The sequence below is a fragment of the Ornithodoros turicata genome, chromosome 3 (assembly GCF_037126465.1).
Source record: "Ornithodoros turicata isolate Travis chromosome 3, ASM3712646v1, whole genome shotgun sequence".
In the NCBI taxonomy this organism is placed as follows: Eukaryota; Metazoa; Arthropoda; class Arachnida; order Ixodida; family Argasidae; genus Ornithodoros; species Ornithodoros turicata.
This window is the reverse complement of record NC_088203.1, coordinates 31205153-31220308: the sequence shown is the minus strand read 5'-3', so window position 1 is coordinate 31220308 and position 15156 is coordinate 31205153. Positions and strand designations below refer to the sequence as shown.

Here is a 15156-nt window from a genome sequence, read left to right as displayed (position 1 = left end):
CATGCAGAAATCAAAACCATAAAGTCGTTTAAAGTTAGTTTGTTGATGAAAGTAGGAACGGATGACGGATGTAGGACGAATGTACCTTTTTAAAAATAAGGTAAGGTAAGGTAAGGTAACGTAGATGCTGGATGGCTGGATGGAGACGTTAGGCCAGCGTTGGTTAGGGTTTGGCTAGGCCTAGGCCATGTGATAAAGTGAGCGCGCGTGCTCGAAAGAAGAGGACGACGGGTGGGGCGGACGCTCGTTTCCAGCCCGCTACGTTGGGCTAGCGTAACATAAAATCAGCTATTGTGGTTTAACGCACAACAAGCCGGTGTATGTTCTTTCCTTTACCGTTAAAAAAGAAGGGAAAAAAAAAACGCAGGGGTTTTATGTCGTGAGAGAACTTCCGCGAGCGATACAGAGGATGGTCGGTTTGTGGATCATCATTTCACAAGTAAGTTATGCCACTACATCAAATATACGTTAACTGCTGCCTCGTTATTCTTGCCCAAAACCCTGGTGCGCCTCCTAAAGTGAAACTAAGAAAGGCAAACCTTTAATTAATTTCACTGTTCCAAGACCTGCAGGCGTCATGATATCCGCTTTAAATTCTAATGATTCTACTCTAAATTATTTTTAATTTCCATATTTTAGGCTTTCGAATGTTCGGACACTTCCACGGTCAAATGTTTCTGGATGTTAAACCTGAGCGGAGGGGAGATACGTTTATTTAAACCTGACATTTTTGCTTTACTCGCAGCGTGTAGTTCCTGCTATAGCAGAGTAACATAAGATAGTGATGTCACGTGTAAAATGTCAGAATGAAGTAAGAGAATCGAAGGAAGCAAGGAATGTCCCACGTGTCCCACCACGTAAAGGAGGAGCAAAATTGTTGAGAAAAATGTTGAGGAACATAGGCGGAGAGTTTTCGAAATGCCGGAGGGGGCCGGGGCACAATGTCTCTGCCCCTGTGTCCAAGTTGTGGAAGTCTGGTCCCAGGCTGTGGAAGCGTGTCCCCAGTGTTCTAAGTTGTGGAAGTCGGGACATGACAAGTTCTTCCCCCCCCCCCCTTTCGTCCAACGAGGCAGGGCAGGATGTCGGGAATTCCGTGTTGCGGCGTTAATTGTGAGGCAAATCTTGACAGGATTTGAAGAATCACTCGCATGAAACACGCATGATCATCTTGCGTAATTGTTGATTGTCCTTCAACGATTGTCTACCCCATATGAGTCAGCTGTGTACGCGTCGAATCGTAGAAACATTATCGTCTATGTCAAGCCATGTTCATGTGTACCGTTTTTTTTAAATTATTTCTTACTTATGTCACTTACTTGCGGGTGGCTTCTTGAATCGTGTCTAGTATTTCGCCGCTTTCGAGTGAAGCAACTGAATACTCAGCCCCGGTACTTGGGTATATTAGACCGTATGGATAATGGATGCTCTTCAATTCCGTCCGCCACAGCATGCAGCGCTCATGGCACATAAAGACGAGCAATGAGATTGTTTACGGTCTATACCCTGCTTAATTTACGAACACTCTGGGGAGCGACCACGTAAAATATTTCCGTTGGATAGTGCCTCAGAACAGCCCAACTCCATTTACAAAAACTCTCTGAACAAGCAGCGGCGGAACCCGAGAGGGTCCAAGAAAATTCCCAGCACTCCCCCCCCCCCCCCCCGCCCTTTCAACATCCCTCAAAGTACTCGTCGAAAAGGCGCAAGAAAAGCCAGCAGTTACGGGTGCCACATTTCCCTACGCAAAACCACATCTCATAGAAACCAACACCCCGGAGTGTCCATTCCATGCTCAAACCCTACCAGTGGCGGATCAAGTTTATAAGTTAGATTTTCCCTCTTCCTTACTCTAGTACTAACTACTATGAGGCTGCACGTGTTCGGTACCTTTACCATTGTCCATTGTTGCAATAAACAGCCAATTCAATTCAAAGTACGCGCTAGAGAAAGAACCCCTCCCCCCGCACACACACACAATGTCAGTGTCGGTTTCTTCCCCTGTTTCCAGCACATCTATGAAATCAACTTTCTGTGACATGACACTCCCTTAAATCCATAACTTAAAAACCCGAGACTAGGGGACAAAAAAACGACAAACACAGACAAGTCTCGCCTAGTCTCGGGTTTTTAAGTTATGGATCTATACCACCAGCTCGCTTGCTACCTCTCTATCCTCTCGTTATGACACTCTGATTCTATTTCCTTGACCAGTTCCGTGAGGGAGTTTTATCCCATCGTTTTTCAATGAACGGTTATAACGAACGATGTTTGGCATCGTTTCGAATGGTGTCGGAGCGTTCGCACGCTTAGCCGCTTTCTCGTTTTTAGTGAACCTGGAGCCGTCCGCGGACAAGTTCGTACAGTGCGGAGAAGGCGTGACGGCCGAAGGTAGTGTGCTAGCTCCAAGGTTGCGAATGCAGTCGAAAGCAATTATTTAGCAGGTAAGAATATCTGTTACTACTGTGTGCCATGATGTACGAGGGGCGTCCCATATAAGTTATCGACCTGACCTGGAAAGTAAATGGAGGAGATAAATGAACTATAATGGTGAATTTGAGTGGATCTATCGTTTTGCGTGTGCAATGCTGACGTAGCAAAAAAGTGATTTCATGTGGTGGAAAGGATGGAACATCCAAAAAGACAAACACAACACGACACCTCAAGTTGCCTGGGACATAAACACTTACGTGGAACCGATAATTGCAAGGTGCGTCTTTCAAATCCCGCGGCTGTCTGGATTTTTCGACGACTGCGATACTTCGAAGGTTTTAATATACCGGGCTCTCGCCCTTTCCGCTAACTCTCTCCACGCAGGGGCTCCCAGAAGGTCAATTGCGACTGAGTCGCACGACGTAGACGGCTGAAACGTAAGGACAAGACGGACAAGATGCTACTAAGCGAGACTTATTAATTTATTTTTGCGACTCCTCGTGACACCCCTGGCTTCCCGCTAATGGAGAACTGACATTCTCCCTCCATATATGTTCAGCAGAGTTCATCCAACGCTCGCTTTCCGCATGCCACGAAATAACCCTTGCCAAGATGCTGCATTAATTCACCGAATGCGACTTTATGTGGCTTTTAAAGCTCGGTGGCGTTATCGCTTGAGACAAGTTGACTCTCCCAGATGCTGTCACTGCGGTGCTCTAGTGGATCTAGAGCACATTCTTCTTCAACTACCAACCTTCACGAACTGCCATCTCCGGGTCTTTTAGTCAGCTGGTCTCTCGCCTCTTTTCCCTATCAAGATTGCTTGGTCCCTGTGAAAGACAGGACAGCGAACAAGGATGATGACACGACGTTTATTCGCCGAGAGCAAGTGAAGGAATGAACGAGCTACGGTCGCGCGGTAGCGACCACGAATGGTGACGCGAGCGATGACGTAATGAGCTGTCGTCTTCTTTGGGACATTCAACAGCTTGCCGCCCGTGACGATGAGTCTGTTGCGTGATTCGATGGTGGTTGCGCTGTCCCAGTCTCGATCTTGTACAGACGCTGAATCGGTCTTCTAAGCAGAGCCTTATTGGACGTTCTCAGAATGCAAGCCTGGACCTTCCCATCTGAACTTGGGAGTGCGCTTTCGATTACCACCAGATTCCATTGAAGCCTGCCCCGGTTGGGATCTTCAATGAGCACGACGTCACCGGACTTGAGATCTGAACCTCTGAGACACTGCGAATGATACGCTGAGCGCTGAGTTCAGCGAGGTATTCTTTGCGCCATCGGATCCATAGCGCCCGAAGATGTTCTTGGCGTCTGCTCCACATGCGCGTCAAGAGCTCTACCGACAGGGCAGTGTCATGAAGAATGCCCATAGAGGAAAGTGCCGACGAGTTGGATTGTGCTGTCAGACGTTAGATTGTGCCGGTTATCATACCAGCTGGCGTAAGGGGAATAGACTCATTCGCTTCGCTGTAAATGAAGGTGATGGGCCTCGAGTTGATCACTGCTTCTACTTCAGTGAGCAAGGTCTCCATTGCTACGAACCCTATTACCTGCCTTGAGAGGGTCTTCCTGATGGCTGACTTGACCGAACGTACTAGGCGCTCATAAAAGCCACCCCAACAAGCTCGTTCTGCAACGAATTTCCAGCGCTGGAGGAGGAGGAGTTCTTGAACCAACGAGTCCCTCACGGATCGAAATACGTCACGAAGTTCTTTAGACACACGTTTAAACGACTTTGCGTTGTCACTGTACACGGTGTGGCAGAGTCCCCTGCGTGCTGAGAATCTGCGGAATGCTTGCAAAAATGTAGCAGCGGACATATCCTCGCACAGTTCCAGATGTACCGCTCGCGTTACGACGCACGTAAACAAAGCGATGTATGCCCTTGCGTAAGACTTCCTGCGTTGTTTTATGGTGATTGGTCCAGCAAAAGCGACACCTATTACTAGAAACGGGTGAGACATGGACGAACGATCAGCTGGAATTTATGCTTCGTTCTGATCCCCATGTCTGGCGTCGTTTTTCTTGCAGGCCACACAATCCTTTAAAACGTATTTAAATTGCTGGCGTGCACGAATGACCCAAAACCTCTCTTGTAATTGCACAAGCGTGTCGCGCACACCGCTATGCAGCACTTGACGATGTGCAGCCAAGATCAGCAGTTTGGCGTAGTAAGAGTTAGCCGGAATCAATAGTCCCTGGCCGAATCCAGCCCACCAACGCTCTGCGTCAAAGCTCTTTTGACCTTTCTGGACACAATCGGACTTCGATCCTTATTGTGAAGGAGCTCATTGTTTCATTCACCACATCACCACCAGCAATGAGGTAGACTAGCACCTCTGGCGTTGAAGCTCCTCATTCATCATCTTAAAGGGACTATGAAATTTCCCGAACCCCCCATATTGTTTGTTCCCGGGAACGGTTCTTCCCGCCGAGAAACTAATATGCCAGAAAATTTTCCGGGCGATATCGCTCCACTCTGTGAGAAGCGCGCGCTTCAAGTTTCTCTTCCGCATTCCTCCTCTCCCGCACGCATTCTCCTGTGGATCGAGCAGCTATGCGGACTGTGCTGCTGGTCCCCGTTACGTCACCGGTGTTACGCAATGCCAACTAACGCTCGCCCCAGCTCCCAGCCGTGAGCGCAGTGGAGTGGAGCCTGCGAGTCGCACCTACAAGGTCACAAGTTCTCTGGTCGCGTCTGAGGTGTGAAGCATTACGTTTCTCTTCGTTGCAGGCGTTCGGATAACACGCTATAATGAACAGCTTTTTGTGTGTGAATCGTTTGCTACACTTGCGCTGGCAGGTGTGACATGTGAGCTGTACTTTGTCGTCGAACGTAATCGTTCGTCTTCTGCTCGGCGGCCGTTCACAACAAGGAACCTAAGCACCCATCTCCGTGGCTATGAGGATTTTGCTGAAGTGATACGTGGGCCTCTAGCGATTCACCGCAACGTTGTATTGGTGGTATCGCTCTACCAGTGGAAAGTTTCTGGTGGTAGCCTGGCGTTGCAATTATATTTACACGTTGACATCTGATAACAAAGCAATTGCGTTGTGAAGTGCGACTGTGATATTTGGAAGGTGTCCCCCTTTGTTGCTCGATTTGTTTGTACGAATTATTAGTGTAAAAGACTATATTGAGACGGGCAGCACAGCGTGGTGATGGCAATGGTTTAATGGACAGAATGAGAATGGTACAATGGGAATGGCCGCGCGTGGTGGCATGGGCCCGCCGCCCTCGTCGTCGTTACACTGCCCCCTTCCGAAGGCGCGACCCCCGGGCGCGGCACGTCAGGGTCAGCAGGGGGCAGGGGCTGTAGGGCAGGTGGAGAAGGTCCGAGACAACGCAGATGGCGGGAAGATGGGTGGACGATGTGATGAGAAAGGCAACGGTGCGGCGGACGATGGAGATGCATGATGGTGACGCACAAAGGGTGGACAGGTGGCTGACGATGGGGCGCTGGTGAATTGGGCTTGGTGAACGCTGTGCTGCCTGTACAGGGTCCGGGCCGAGGGTATCCTCCACTGTGCGCTGCCGTCGTGGGCGTCGTTGGGCGTCTTCGGGGCTGGGGCATCTTCGGGGCGTCGTCGTTTCGTCATAAGGGCTGGTGTCTCGTCGGGGCTGGGGCGTCGATGGCCACGACAAGAGCGTTTGCGAAGGAGGATAGCCCGCACCTCCACCAAATGATACGTGCAGCACAGCGTGGTGATGGCAATGGTTTAATGGACAGAATGAGAATGGTACAATGGGAATGGCCGCGCGTGGTGGCATGGGCCCGCCGCCCTCGTCGTCGTTACAATATGGTCTAAAGTTTCGTTTTACCTTGTTTCAACTCCGTGTTCTTCATTACCACAGGGGTGGCATCCAATGTATTCCTCCGTAGACGAAAGCGTGCTGGGCGAACGCAATGCATCCTGGACAGGTCCTGGTCGCACGTCACAGCAAACGTCAAGGCGCACGTGACCTTAAAGATGGCGGCGCCCGTGATCGGCGGCCAAGCCGTTTGTAAACAATGCGGTTGTTGTTTCTGGACGACGTTTTGGATGTTTTTCGATCACGGTAATTATTTTTATCCGATAATCTTGCAGTAAAACGCGCAGTTTTTCACACAAAGCCTCGTATTGTTGACTTCCAAAGATGTGATGACGACTGCGCGTTAAGACTTAGCGAGCCGATGCCATGTACTTAAACTAAGGAGAAATGGGCAACCATGTTGCGGAAGAAGCACCGCATAGTTTACGCTAGCAAAATACGGTAATCTCTTGGTGTTATGACGGCGAAAATATGTCCGTAAGCGACAAAACGACATATAAACAAAGTCACATGACCTGAAAGTGACGTTTTCTATGACGTGCGACCAGGACAAGATGGCAGTTTTGCCAAAAGCACCCGCTTGAGGGTAGTTACAACAATGGCGGGTTTGTGTCACCCCTGTGTCCATTACCATTACTATTATTGTTCAAAGCAGCTTCGCGCTTTCAAGCGATTCTGACTTAGTCTGCATTTCGTGGTCCACAGACGCCGTATTTCCTTCCGTCAAAGGACTTATTGTTTGTTTAAGAATATGTTTCACGCGAGAATTTGGGTTTTATGATGTATTCAGTGTTCAGCACGTCGTAAATGTGAACAGCTAGTATTAACAACAACCATGCCTACAGAAACTCAACTGCAACGTATTCTGCACATCGTATGTATTTCTGATAACTGTTTGTTGTTTAACACATTTATTGTTCGACCAGGTTTACAATACTATGTAATACATTCATAATCAACCCCGAGACTGAGGGACACAAACTAGCGATACGTGCTCGCCTGCGTCATTTCCACATTATACTATGGTGTCGCATAAGCTTGGAGTCACCAGTTGAGGTACCTGGAAAGAGGCAAAAGCCCCAGTAGTCACGTAACATGCCCTATATTTTGCAACAAGAACGACAACAACAGCAACAAGAAAAAAAAAAAAGAATCAGAGAGAGAGGAAGAGAGAGAAGTAATTGATACTATTTCAAATAAACTGCATTTTGGTAATGAAAAAATGGCTAGGAAGCAAGCGAGCTGGTGAAGATGATGCATAATGTAAAACCCCGAGAGGGAACACGAAAGGACAGACACAACACGAAGTCTCAATCCAAGGTAGGTCCTGGGGTAGATGGCCACAAACGGACGAAACCAAACGTCTTTTTCGGAGCTGGAGGCACAGGAAGCAGAATTTAGCTTGGGTGGTAGCAATGCAATGCCCAAGTTTACAAAGCGTGAACAAAGCCTGGAGACTTGGAAACTTGGACATTGCATTACTACGACCCAAGCTGAATTCTGCTTCCTGGGCCTCCAGCTCCGAAAAAGACGTTTGGTTTCGTCTACTTGTGGCCATCTTCAACCCACCCCAGGACCTAGCTTGGCTTGAGACTTCGTGTTGTGTCTGTCCTTTCGTATTCCCTAGTCTCGGGGTTTTACATTATGCTTTTTGGTCTTCTGGCGGAAATCTGCATTCTTCGTAAAAGAACTGTCCAATTTGCCACCTGGACAGACACTGCCACACAGCTCGTCTAACAACTGTACTGGCACCAATATTATCAGCAAATAAGGGGTCCCCACGGGTCCCCCCGGACGCCCCTCAATTCCAGACTTGAACATAGTGTTCAGTGGACCAATCCCAGCATGCACGTGTCCACAGCGGACCCCCCCCCCCCCCTGGGGAATATCCTACATCCGCCGCTGCGCGGGACCCTACGGCGCATGCTCTTGGCGGGACCACGTCACGATGACGTCGGACCCGGTCGTGGTTCCGTCAAGTTGTCAAGTTGTTCGCTGTGTCTCCGCGCGGCAGCTCGCCACGGCGCGGCGCCAGCTGTATCCCCTTCGCCGCTCCGTTTAAATTCGTTTCCGAAAATACTCCTCACATGACGAAGGTAAAATTTCGGTTCGAGACTCAGAAAAATGTTTTCTTTCTGATGAAAACAAGGAAAAAATCACCTCATAGTCCCCTTAAAATAAAGTTGTTGTTTGTAATATGGGCAAGGGGTAAGGCTAAGGCACCGTGCAAGTGTGCGGCTGGCCGTCATTGAAGAACAGAAGAGTGCATATGGGAGACAGACAGCTTCTGCTGGGTCGTTCGCGTTTGTCTCCTGTGTACACACAAAAAAAGGAAGAAAGAAAGTTTGTTTCTTTCTGTCTTTTGTCCGGCTCCTGTCATGACGCAATTTAATCTTCCTTGCTTCAGTTTTTCTTTTTTTTGCCAAGACTTTTCAAATATACAATGCGCGCTGCATTTCAAAGTAATCAGAAAAAGTAAAATGAAAAACGTTCTCCGGAACAGAAGGCCCAGAAGCTCACTCGGAATGGCACAGTATCGATTTCCTTCGATACCTTGGCATCAAAGTGGAAGTGGATGCAGATAGCACATATACTATACTCATAGCATGTCTTCCGTGACTTGGCGAATCCGAGAGTCCTGTTTGCTACCGCAGTTAAATAGAAGGGGCGAGGTGTCTAAATTTATTTCATGTACTCACACACGCAACACTGAAGGGAGGAATGGCTTGGGATTAACTCAAGACTATAACACAACGTCTGTATTTCTTACTTCCTTATTATTATTTTTTTTTTGGGGGGGGGGGTGACGCTATGAAGAAAAGGGTAGCGAGGTCTGCCTGCTCACTTTAGGTGGTAAGTTTCACTACTACTACTTTTCGTTAAGACATTCTGTAGGTCCATCGAGAATCGAACTTCTGCTGTGCAATTTGCGCGTTTTTTCTCTCTCTCGCAACACTCCACTCCATCAGAGAATTCCGTCAGGACCAGGGAAATTTTTGAAGCTGCCGACACGCAACACCCGGCGGATATACGGAAAGCGACGTCCACCTATGGCGCTCCCAGGTACTTATGGTAGGTGCTTATGGTACTGGAGCATGGTACGTGGCCTTTTGTAGGCCGCGAGCGTCGCGCGATGCTCAATCGTCTTTACACGCTGAGGCATTCGCAACTTGAGTCCCTGAGTGGTGATCACTTTTGGAGAAATTTTAAGGGGGTCACATATCACGAACCATATTTAACTGCGTCTTGAAGCAATATTAGAATATTACGAGCGCAATGAGTCAGACGGCATAAAACATTAGTAGCTTGACGGTCGGAGGCCTATCGACCTGTCAGGACAATGCGAGCTGCCATAGTGAATGCTGAAAGACCGTTAGCTACAGCGTTGCTCATCTTTTTATAAGAGCTAGAACTTTCGACACAAGGAAACGTGGTAGTATAGAATGCCGCCGTCGTCAATGTCATACAGTAGAGACTGGTGGGGGTTGTATGTACCTGCAGATTCGGATCGACAATCTTGGTTACTATTAAAGACGAACGAGATCTTTATTGTCGCTTGTGCGCTTGGCGAGGGCCGTGAAGACATTTCTTCTGTAGCTAGCTCTCACCGGAAGCCCAAAGGCGAGGGCGTCGTACAGATAGATGACAAGATCATCGTAGTATACCGAGCGAAGTGTATCGTTCGGATCGAACCGATGTGCGTATAGACAGTTTAAAAATCCTTACCTAGGAATCTGACGGTGTCTGCGACTGGTTGTTTCCAATCTCTCTAGGGCGCTCTAGAGTGACTTTTCATCTTCGACTAATCGAAACAGAGCACTCTCACTGCATTCGACTGGTTCATTTGGCTCTTTCCTCCAACTCGTAGCGCTCCAGAGTGCTCTCACCAACGCTGTCTGAGCGGTTGCGAAATCTCGTTGGGTTCCAGTCACGTGAACGCACCAGCCTCGGCTGAGTAGTGTTTCCGTTGCACCATGCACGCCATGTTCTGCATTTTGCGTCGTCGTCGTCGTTTTGACTACCAGGGAGACACCGAAAGTCCGTCTCCGTTCCATGGCCAAGTTGCCGCGTTCGGCTTCTGCACGATTCCTCGGGCTCGTAGACTGGGTGAGATATGGTCTGACCATTTCCAGCTCGGAGTATCGGGACGACCAGTCGTATACACCATAAGGGTTTTCGGAGAAAATGTATATGTTTGAGGATGAAGTGTATTCCATAGCCTCCTAATGACATCAACGAAGGTCTCGATTGACGTGCATTGCCACTGATTTTCTGCCGACACTGTCAGCTATCGTTGGTCAACATGAGGTACTCCTTGAAGAATCCTTGCTTTTGGTGCCCGTTGTTGCCACAGCAACGCTCAGCATCTCCCCATGAAGCCCATAACTTGAGGTAATGGACCTTTTTCACAACGCGCCTGCGAATGCTCTGTGACCCTGACAGCGCCGGAGAGATTTCCCTACATATTCAATAGATGGCGCCGAGATGCCGCCTATGGTGTCTCAATACTAGCTCCCTCTGCATAGGGTCAAGGCAACCGCGTCGTCTGCTGTCAGAATGTGTTTCGCTGGACAGCCGCTGGGATACGACGTGAGCAGGTTTTTTTTTTCGTGTTAGCGCCACGAAGCAACTGTGGCTATGAGCGGCGTACAGACGTGGACAGATGGAGAGAGGACAGCAGGAAGGAGTGGGGGACAAGGGAGGCTAGTGTGCGTCCTAGGCCGACTTCAGGGGGAACTGTGCCAACATTCGTCTGGAAAGTCTTCGGAAAACCCAGGGGAAACCTCAAACAGCACAGCCGGTGACAGGATTCGAACCCGGTCTCGGCGTGTATAGCGATCATCTTAACCACTACGCCACGGGAGCTGGTGAGCAGGGCAGTTACAGATACTCAGCTTCAATAGTAATTAAGTTACAGTTAGAGTTACTGACAGGAAAAAATACTCAGGTACAGTTACAAATACCTTGGAAAAGTGTCCGAGTACGGGTGGAGTTACTTTTTGCAGTTCTGTACGAAGACCATATCTTTCGCCTTTGGCTCATAATAGGTGTCACTCTAGAGCCACAGAGACATCCCTTCTTGGGTAATAGTACGTAATTGCGGGCAAAACATTGAAAGGAACGCCTAAACTGGGGGTAACCGAGACAGGGACAGGTGAGACGCTTAGCAACTTCGGCTCACAGCGGAGACATTTCAGCTCAAGATTCGTTCTCCTTCGTTCCGATGAATTTCATATTGTCACAAAACACGGCCAGCCGCTTTACGTAGAGGGCGATAATTTACTTGGTTTCTGCAAATGTATGAGGTGCGAAGATTTTTTCCCAGACCCCACGGTCAAAGCAAAGAAACAAAGAAACTGAGTAACCGTGGAGGGGGAGGGGGGAGGGAACGACCGGAGAATCACACCCATGGTGGTCGAAAGCGACCTGGAAGACATACAAAGACTCGTCCGAGTTGTCGGGTTACTCGACTCAGGTTGTTTTTCCCAGACGTCTGAGACAAACTGTGGCAGCAATAAATTGGGGGATTCCGGTCATTTTGTGGCTAGCTAAACCTATGTTTGCGGTATTGTATGTTTTGTATTTTTGTCTTGTCTCGTCTGGCACCGGGGTGAGAGGCAACACATGTATTCGGAACGCGTCGTAAGGGGCGAAGTAGAGGAGACAGGGGAGTCGCTCAGAAGGCTTGGTGGGGACATGTAGCTTGTTCGATTCCGTCTTACGCGGGTGGCGCAAACAGGGCCTTTGGTGGCTTCGGAAAGCAGGGGCGGTCAGTGTCGGTAGTTAACGATGGTCTCACGTATCCACGAGCGACAACGACGGGCGTCGCGGCGAAGAAGTCGTCGCACTACAACACAACTGTAAACGAGGACTTTGTGAGTGTTTGCGTGTACGTGTGTCGTCCACCAACAGCACATCGGCCCAACAAGGACACGAACCATCCGAGCTCCAGGACCCTCAGCTGGCACCAGCTAAGACTTTGTTTCTTTGTTGTCTGTCTTACCTCTTTTGTAACCGTTGCTCAAAATGCAGAACATATCATTGTGTAACACGCGTGGTATTCTATATGCATTGGTTAGTTCATTCGTTTAAAAACCTCGTTGTTTTGTTTAAGCTACATTGTCTTTGGGACTCCCCTCATTTCACAGTCTCGTGTTCACACGTGCCGCAAGGTACGCATTGGCGGTCCAACTTCTTTCTTCTGTGTTCTTGCTTACGAGGTAGGATGTGCTTCGTGTGAATTGCACAGGTCCAAAGTACATGTCGCGGAATTAGTCCCGATATTCCCCTGTGAGAATCGCCTGTTTAACCAAACGGAGTACCCCCGCCGGACCTCGTGACAAATATTGTGGCCACGGTACCTCTGGCAGAACGGAGGCAACTTTGCTCAGGCTGCTCGTAGTTACAGCCTCTTTTTCTTTGTTCTTTGTTTAAGAGGTGAAGGTTAAGGTGCTAAGCAGTCCTCACAGAGTGCGTCCGCGCCTGAGGTGGCGTCGACGCCTTCAAACTCGGCCATTGTCTTCACTACCGCCAGGGCCGACAAGAGAATGGCGAGGAACAAGGAATGTCACGTGCGAGTGCGAGGGCGTGAGCACGTGCAGCAAGGGTGAGGAGGAGCAGAGCTCGTGCCTGGTGTCGGCTAGGGAGCCTTCCCAAGCAGCACAATGTACTGAAAGTCAAGTGCAACAGGGTTAGCCGGTATGTGTCTTATCAATGCTCTTTAGTTTCAGAATTCAGTTCAAGGCCTTCCACCTACCCGTCCACCCCTATTGCACTCGACTTTCAGTACATTATGCTGCTTGGGTTGACGGGTTTCTGCAGCTTCTCACGCGCGTGGAGGATCCCTAGTGTCGGCGCGCCCTTCGCGCCACCTCCTGCTCGGCGTCGGTGTTTCGTCGTTTTTACTCAAAAAATACTCAAAAAGACAGATACAAGTTACTGAAAAAAGTAATTAAGTTACAGTTAGAAGTGCGTGTTTGAAAATGTGTCTAATATTTCTTCAAGATATACAAAGCATCTAAGTACACGTACTCAGATACTTTTACTAAGTTACTTAACAACCCTGGACGGGAGTGTAAAGAGGGTCCATTCACACAACATTGCGACAAATGGAAATGCACTATTATGCCTACCAGTCGGACAATCAGGAGCCTGTCCATTTTGACTCAACTGGATCTCACGCCCGACGTCCGTTAAGTCCGTCCTGCATGGCGTTTTCCAGTGCGTTATTCCTCGCGATTCTCTCGCGTCAGCGCTGCCATGTTTTTACGCGCGCGCGCATGAGGGGGGCTACAAAAACCGCGTGGCGTCGCGATGCCGCCTAAAGTGGGAATCGGCTTTCACCAGTGAGCAATAGTCCTACCACTACGTCGAGCACACAAATATTTTTTTTTGTGTGTTTACGCTTTGAACTTTATCATTGTTTTATGTACTCATAGGGTCAGCAAGAGTGACAGGTTTCCGAAAAATCAGAAACTAATATCAGAAGTTCAAAAACACCGCGTATTGCGGGGCTACAGGATACCAAACCAAGCACATGGCTAGCCCTTGTGCGGCTCAGTAGAGTTGAGTAGACCGTTTCGTGCACATATGCGTAAATACAGTGTGGTGAAACCGTAATATAGTCAATAAAAAATAATGGCATGTTACCTATGGACGACAAGTTCATTTTAAACGTGCGTTTTCTTTTCCTACCGATCATCTTTTAATATACCCCACGATCCGCAGGCAGTCCTCGATGCTGCCTCTTGGCAGAGACACCTAATACAATCCAACTTAAAGATGACACAGTTTGACAAACAATCCACTGGACAGCAAGAATCACCTCGTCAAGCGAGTACGGGCGCTTGCGACTCAACTTTGTTCCCGACGCTTTTCAATCTGTCTCTGCTGGGTCCCGAGCCACACTGGGATCCCGGGGAATGAACGAGCCGACCGTGTGGCTCGGCGAGCGTTGGCACAAGAGGAGTCTGCTCTAGGACTACCCTACCAAGACATCCTGCCAGTGTTAAATAGAGCTGTCTACACAGAGTGGCAGCAGAAGTGGGACATGGAAGAAAATAACAAGCTACACGTCCCACAGCCACACGTTTTCCCCCTGCATCGGACTGAACACATCAACAGATCCTCCGAAGTTCTTTACGAGAGATTGAGGATTGGGCACACATGGCTCACGCATCACCACCTACTCAGAGGTCAGGATCCGCCAGCTTGCGCGCACTGCGGTGACAGCTTGACTGTCCTTCACGTACTGGCATCCTGCCCTCACTTCGAACACCAACGCCAACAGTATTTCACCGCATTTTACAGATACCATGTCCCACTCCACCCAGCCCTTCTACTGGGTGACACTCCTCTTTTGCCGTTTGATACTGTCATCCAATTTTTGACCATGTGTGGGTTACTTAGTCAGATATAGATGTTCAGCATTGCCCCGCTTTTAGCCTTTGTCACCCATCTCGATCATCATGTAAATCTCTCATCGCTCGTACTTGTAGATAGCTCGTCATCCTCCTCTCTCATCCTGGACCATCTCATCGCTCATACCTGTAGATAGCTTTTAACTACCACACTCACTTGTTATTATCACTTGTTGTTGTTATCGTCCCACATATCCCTCACATCATCTCTCCCATCATCATCTCCCACACACTTACCATAGTTTTGGCGCTCTTTGGCCTTCGTTGCCTTTGTGCCATTAAACGCATAATCTCTCTCTCTCACACAATAACATACATGTACTGACATTCTCCTGCGTGTTCGAGCAACACTGGGACGCGTTGCGCGTCTACGATGCGTTTCTTCTCTTGCTGCTCGCGGTCGACAACTGCGTTCAACGCACGTCACGTTTTTCACCATGTGGATCAGCCGTTTTTCCGTACTGGAAAACAACTAAG

The 15156-nt window shown here is 48.9% G+C and overlaps 1 protein-coding gene across 1 annotated transcript in view; it reads left to right on the top strand.

The window, feature by feature from the left end:
• Positions 1–231: 231 nt before the first annotated feature.
• LOC135388379 (zinc finger protein OZF-like) overlaps positions 232–15156 on the top strand; it is a 201478-nt gene continuing 186553 nt past the window's right edge. Inside the window, exons 1-2 of the mRNA XM_064617922.1 lie at positions 232–439; positions 2329–2441. The gene's annotated coding sequence lies outside the window, so the exon portion shown is untranslated. The remainder of the gene's footprint in view (positions 440–2328; positions 2442–15156) is intronic.